The sequence below is a fragment of the Aegilops tauschii genome, chromosome 4 (assembly GCF_002575655.3).
Source record: "Aegilops tauschii subsp. strangulata cultivar AL8/78 chromosome 4, Aet v6.0, whole genome shotgun sequence".
NCBI classification, from domain to species: domain Eukaryota; kingdom Viridiplantae; phylum Streptophyta; class Magnoliopsida; order Poales; family Poaceae; genus Aegilops; species Aegilops tauschii.
This window is the reverse complement of record NC_053038.3, coordinates 257,826,049-257,833,115: the sequence shown is the minus strand read 5'-3', so window position 1 is coordinate 257,833,115 and position 7,067 is coordinate 257,826,049.

Below are 7,067 nucleotides of genomic sequence, written 5' to 3'. Positions count from 1 at the left end.
GCCAAAAGCCTAAGCTTGGGGGAGTACGTATTTCTCACCGACATTACATTTATGTTCACACACACTCATTGCTAGATGTCGGTGCTCACACTCTTTCACTGTAATATCCATGCTAGTTTATTTTCTTTTTATGCTTTCTTCTTGTGTGTTTGATAAACCTTAAGAAAAACCAAAAAAATTAGTGTAGCTTTTATCTAGTTTACTTTTCTCGCTGTAGTAGTAATAATTAAAAAGAAAATCCAAAAAGATTTCCTGTTCTTCTTTTGCTTGTTGGGAGCTTTCCCGTGTAAATAGTTTTATTTCTTTTCTTTTCTTTGGGGGGTGATAGGAGAAAGACCATAATGAAATTGTTGAAGTGGCTCTTATATGCATTATTGTTGATTTAACCAAGAGCCCATATTGCCTTGTCTTCTCCTGTTTATTGAATGCTTGCAGATTCCAGCTTAGTCCAATGCACGTGCACTCTTATTATTATTCACATCGTTCGGTCGTGCAAGTGAAAGGCAATTATGACGATATATGATGGACTGACTGAGATGAGAAAAGCTGGTATGAACTCGACCTCTCTTGTTTTTGTAAATAGGATTAGTTCATCATTCCTGATTCAGCCTATTATGAATAAACATGTTTGCAATGACAATTAGAGATCATAGTTGCTCGTGCCATGCTTGATTAGCTATGAGTTATAATGGTTTACCTTTCGTGCCAACATGCTATTAAAATTGTTGTGATGTGGTATAGTGGGGTGGTATCCTCCTTTGAATGATTTAAGTGACTCGACTTGGCACATGTTCACACATGTAGTTGAAACAAATCAACGTAGCCTTCACGATATTTATGTTCATGGTGGATTATATCCTACTCATGCTCGTACTCAATGTCTATTAATTTTAATGCATGTTCATGACTGTTGTCGCTCTCTAGTTTATCGCTTCCCAGTCTTTTGCTAGCCTTCACTTGTACTAAGCGGGAATACTGCTTGTGCATCCAATCCCTTAAACCCCAAAGTTATTCCATATGAGTCCACTATACCTTCCTATATGCGGTATCTACCTGCCGTTCCAAGTAAATTTGTATGTGCCAAACTCTAAACCTTCAAACGAAATTCTGTTTTGTATGCTCGAATAGCTCATGTATCAACTAGGGCTGTCCGTATCTTCCATGCTAGGCGGGTTATTCTCAAGAGGAGTGGACTCCGCTCCTCACTCACGAGAAAATGGCTGGTCACTGGGATGCCCAGTCCCATGCTTTATGCAAACTAAATCAAAATAATTGCAAACAAAACTCCCCCTTGGACTGTTGCTAGTTGGAGGCACTCGTTGTTTCGAGCAAGCCATGGATTGATGCTTGTTGGTGGAGGGGGAGTATAAACTTTACCATTCTGTTTGGGAACCGCCTATAATGTGTGTAGCATGGAAGATATCACCATCTCTTGGTTGTTATGTTGACAATGAAAGTATGCCGCTCAAAATATTATTTATCTCTATTTCAAAACCGAGCTCTCGCACCTCTACAAATCCCTGCTTCGCTTTGCGAAGGGCCTATCTATTTACTTTCATGTTGAGTCATCACCCTCTTATTAAAAAGCACCAGCTGGAGAGCACTGCTGTCATTTGCATCCATTACTATTAATTTATATTGGGTATGACTATGATTGGATCTCTTTTACCATGAATTACAATGTTTAGTCAGTCCTTGATATTTAAAGGTGCTCTGCATTTATGTTTTGCGGTCTCAGAAAGGGCTAGCGAGATACCATCTTATTGTATCATATCATGATTGTTTTGAGAAAGTGTTGTCATCCGAGATTTATTATTATTGCTCGCTAGTTGATTATGCCATTGATATGAGTAAACATGAGACCTAAGAGTTATTGTGAATGTGGTTAGTCATAATCTTTGCTGAAAACATGAATGCTGGCTTTACATATTTACAACAACAAGAGCAAACAGAGTTTGTAAAAGTTTTTCTTTATCACTTTCAGTTTATCAACTGAATTGCTTGAGGACAAGCAAAGGTTTAAGCTTGGGGGAGTTGATACGTATCCATCGTATCTACTTTTCCAAACACTTTTGCCCTTGTTTTGGACTCTAACTTGCATGATTTGAATGGAACTAACCCGGACTAACGCTGTTTTCAGCAGACTTTCCATGGTGTTATTTATGTGCAGAAACAAAAGTTTTCGGAATGACCTGAAACTTCACGGAACGTATTTTGCGAAAATATTAAAAATACTGGAAGAAGAATCCACGTCAGGGGGCCCACACCCCGCCCACGAGGGTGGGGGCGCGCCCCCCCTGCCTCGTGGGCCCCCTGACGCTCCACCGACCTCAACTCCAACTCCATATATTCGTGTTCGGGGAGAAAAAAATCAGAAAGAAGGATTCATCGCGTTTTACGATACGGAGCCGCCGCCAAGCCCTAAAACCTCTCGGGAGGGCTGGTCTGGAGTCCGTTCGGGGCTCCGGAGAGGGGGATTCGTCGCCATCGTCATCATCAACTATCCTCCATCACCAATTTCATGATGCTCACCGCCGTGCATGAGTAATTCCATCGTAGGCTTGCTGGACGGTGATGGGTTGAATGAGATTTATCATGTAATCGAGTTAGTTTTGTTAGGGTTTGATCCCTAGTATCCACTATGTTTTGAGATTGATGTTGCTATGACTTTGCTATGCTTAATGCTTGTCACTAGGGCCCGAGTGCCATGATTTCAGATCTGAACCTATTATGTTTTCATGAATATATGTGAGTTCTTGATCCTATCTTGCAAGTCTATAGTCACCTACTATGTGTTATGATCCGGCAACCCCGAAGTGACAATAATCGGGACCACTCCCGGTGATGACCATAGTTTGAGCAGTTCATGTATTCACTATGTGTTAATGCTTTGGTCCGGTACTCTATTAAAAGGAGGCCTTAATATCCCTTAGTTTCCGCTAGGACCCCACTGCCACGGGAGGGTAGGACTATAACGCCCCCGATGCGGCTATATCTCCCACGTGTCGAGGCACGACTTAGAGGCATAACCGCATAGTGGTTTTGTCGCAAGAAGGGTCATCTTCACACAATCCCATGTAATGAACAAGAATGGGATAAAGAGTTGGCTTACAATCGCCACTTCACACAATACATAAATATCATTCATACATCATCCAAAATACAATCATATAGACCGACTACGGCCAAAATCCAGATGAAAATAAGACAACCCCAAATGCTAGATCCCTGATCGTCCCAACTGGGCTCCACTACTGATCATCAGGAAAAGACACATAGTAACGACCACGTTCCTCGTCGAACTCCCACTTGAGATCGACGCCATCATCTGCACTGGCATCGTCGGCACCTGCAACTGGTTTTGGAAGTATCTGTGAGTCACGGGGATTCAGCAATCTCACACCCGCGAGATCAAGTCTATTTAAGCTTGTAGGACAAGGAGGTGCAAAAGGTGGAGCTGCAGCGGCAAAAGCATATATGGTGGCTAACTTGCGCAAATGAGAGCGAGAAGAGAAGCAATGGAACGGGCGTCATCTAGCAATGACCAAGAAGAGGTCCTGAACACCTACTTACGTCATACATAACACAGACCGTGTTCACTTCCCGGACTCCGCCGAGAAGAGACCATCACGGCGACACACGCACTTGGTGTATTTTACTTGGGTCAAGTGACAAGTTATCTACAACCGGACATTAAAAAATTCCCATCTGCCTCATAACCGCGGGCACGGCTTTCGAAAGATAATACCCTGCAGGGGTGTCCCAACTTAGCCCATCATAAGCTCTCACGGTCAACGAAGGATAAACCTTCCCCGGAAAGACCCGATCAGAATCGGAATCCCGGTTTACAAGACATCTCGACAATGGTAAAACAAGACCAGCAAAGCCTCCCGAATGTGCCGACAAATCCCGATAGGAGTTGCACATATCTCGTTCTCAGGGCACACCGGATTGTCCAAGCTTCCGATAGGCCAGCCCAGAGTTGCCCCTGGTGGCCACCGGCGACTGACAGTTTGGACCAATACTCAGAGGAGCACTGGCCCGGGGGTTTAAAATAAAGATGACCCTCGGGCTCTAGAAAACCCGGGGGAAAAGGTATAGGTCGCAAATGGTAAAACCAAGGTTGGGCCTTGCTGGAGGAGTTTTATTCAAGGCGAACTATCAAGGGGGTCCCATAAATCACCCGACCGTGTAAGGAACGCAAACTCAAGGAACATAATCCCGGTAAAACAGTAACTAGGGCGGCAAGGGTGGAACAAAACACCAGGCATAAGGCCGAGCCTTCCACCCTTAACCAAAATATATAGATGCATTAATTAAATAAGAGATATTGTGATATCCCAACATATCCATGTTCCGACATGGAACAAACTTCAACTTTACCTGCAACTAGCAACGCTATAAGAGGGGCTGAGCAAAAGCGGTAACTTAGCCAAACAACGGTTTGCTAGGAAAGGATGGTTAGGGGCTGACATGGCTAAAATAGGAGACATGATATAGCAAGTGATAGGTAGCGGAGCATGGCAATAGAGCGAACAACTAGCATAGCAAAGATAGAAGTGATTTCGAGGGGTGGTCATCTTGCCTGCAAGGTTCTCAGAGTTGTCGAAAGCTTGATCCTCGTAAGCGTACTCGACAGGTTCCTCGTTCACGAACTCGTCTCCCGGCTCTACCCAAGACAAGAACACAAACAAACGGGACCACAATCAACAACGAGAAATGCGCAAGCAACATGAAGCAAAACATGTATGATATGCAAGATATGATATGCGATGCATATGCGTGCTCCGGAAGGAAAATGATGAACATGGCAGTAACTTGGCAAACCAAGCATGCCACTGGAAAGATGAGATGATTTCGGTCGAAATCGATATAAAGATCACCGGAATCGGATGCACGGATTGCAAATGGCAAGCAAAACAAGAATGACACTAATCTGCGATAAACAGCAAGATAGCATTTAAATACAACAAGTAACAATGCTACAGCACCCTAAAATAGCAACAAAGCATATGAAAGTAATCTACAGGAGATGCTTGACAAAAGATGAACACTGAGCTACGGCTAGTTCACAACATATCAAGCTCAAACAAGCATGGCAAAAGTGCAAAAGATTACAGGTTCACAGACTTAGTGAAAAACTGGACATGGCAGAAATCAGCATCAGGTAGCAATGTTCAGAGCACGAAATCAACATGCTACAGGAACTTAACATAGCAAAACAAGGCACAGCAGTGTTCTACTAAAAGCACATGACAAAAGTCCCTTACTGACCATAAGCCAAAAAGAAACAAAAGATATGATGGCAAGCATGTAAACATAGCAAGTTTCGTTATCAGGTTTCAGACTTAGCAGAAAACAGAGCATGGCAGAAATATAATTATGTAGGCCTCTTTGTGAGCTTGATGCACTCACTACAGAGAAATTCATGACAAACCAAGCATACCTACAGCAAGATAGCATGTTTATGAAACTATCCATGGCAAGAACAATTGCATAATATGTATGGACCAACTACAATAATCTTGGCAAGATTGCAAATCATGTTAAGAATCTGCCAGAAATATTTTATAGCAAAAGTAGAGCAAGATTGAGTCATGCTATGGTACTCTAAAATTGCAAACAATTGCAGAAATGGATCCATTACAACTATATATACAAAACATCCTTACTGAACATCTCCAAAATATGCATGGATCTCTCTGTAGCATCAAGTTTACAAGGCAACAAAATTACAGCAGACTAGGACTTAGAGAAATCACTAAGTCCCTGAAATCAGAAATATTACGGGGCCTACTTTGCATGCTTGTGCTAGTCACCACATAGATCACAAAAATACATGGACTACACCACTGGAAAGATGGCATGGCATACTTCAAAACACATGTAGAGCTCATCCTCAAAAGATGCACAGAATAAATGATACAAAAATGACAAATCTCCAAGTTCTGATAAGAACCAGAGATTAACAGCAACTAGCCCTCTTCCAACGAAGATTTGGGCATCAAGATGACCTCTAATGAACATGGTGAAATTGAACAAATTGTAGAGCATCACTATTCGAACAATTTGACATATTACACGCGCGAATCGGAGCTATATGCACAAAGTTACGGCATCGGGAACATAGGCACTTGCTTATGGAATTCTGGGACTTAGAAATAAAAACGGACGCGAGGGAGGAAGTCAACGGGGCAGTACCGTACCAGATCGATCGGATCGGCTCCCGAGCTCGATGCCGGCGACGGGGAAGGAGGAAGAGGCGGCGCGGCGGCCCGGGGGAGGCGAGGCCGGCGGCGGGCGGAGGTGCGCCGGAGGAGGGGCGCCGGCGGCGGGGCCGGAGGAGGCGGCGCCGGGGCGGCGAAGGCGACGCCGGCGGGGATCCGGCGGGCGGCGCGGGGCCGGTGGCGGCGGCGCCGTCCGGCGGCGATGCGGGCCGGCGAGGGAGGCGAGGCGGCGGTGGGCGCGCGCTGCGCGGGCGGCGGCGATGCGGGCCGGCGGGCCCGCGGCGAGCTCGCGGGCCGGCGCGGAGGGAGAGGCCGGCGGGACACGTGGCAGCAGCGGGTTGGACGGGGCGCTGCGGGCGGACGTGTCCGCCGGTGGCAGTTTTGTCCGGCGGCGCGCGGAGGAGAGGGTTAGGGTTTCGTGTGCAAATGTATTCCGGGATGCCCACACATTTATAGGTAGAGGGAGCTAGGAGACTCCAAATGAGGTGCGGTTTTCGCCCACACGATCGTGATCCAACGACCTAGAGCATGGAAGAGAGTTTGGTGGGCTTTGGGATGGTTTTGGAGGGGGTTTTTGCTGGATACTCAAATGGACTTGCGGAGGCCCGGTTAACCGTTGGAGTATCAAACGACCTCCGAATGGAACGAAACTTGACCGGTAGGCTCCGGGTGGTATATTAAAACCACTTGACAAGCCTCGGTCCATTCCGAGAAAGTTTGACACACGCACACGAAAGAAAACTAGAGGGGTGCACCGGAGGAGATAGGAGCGCCGGATTGGAAAACGGACAACGGGGAAAATGCTCGGATGCATGAGACGAACACGTATGCGTATGCAAT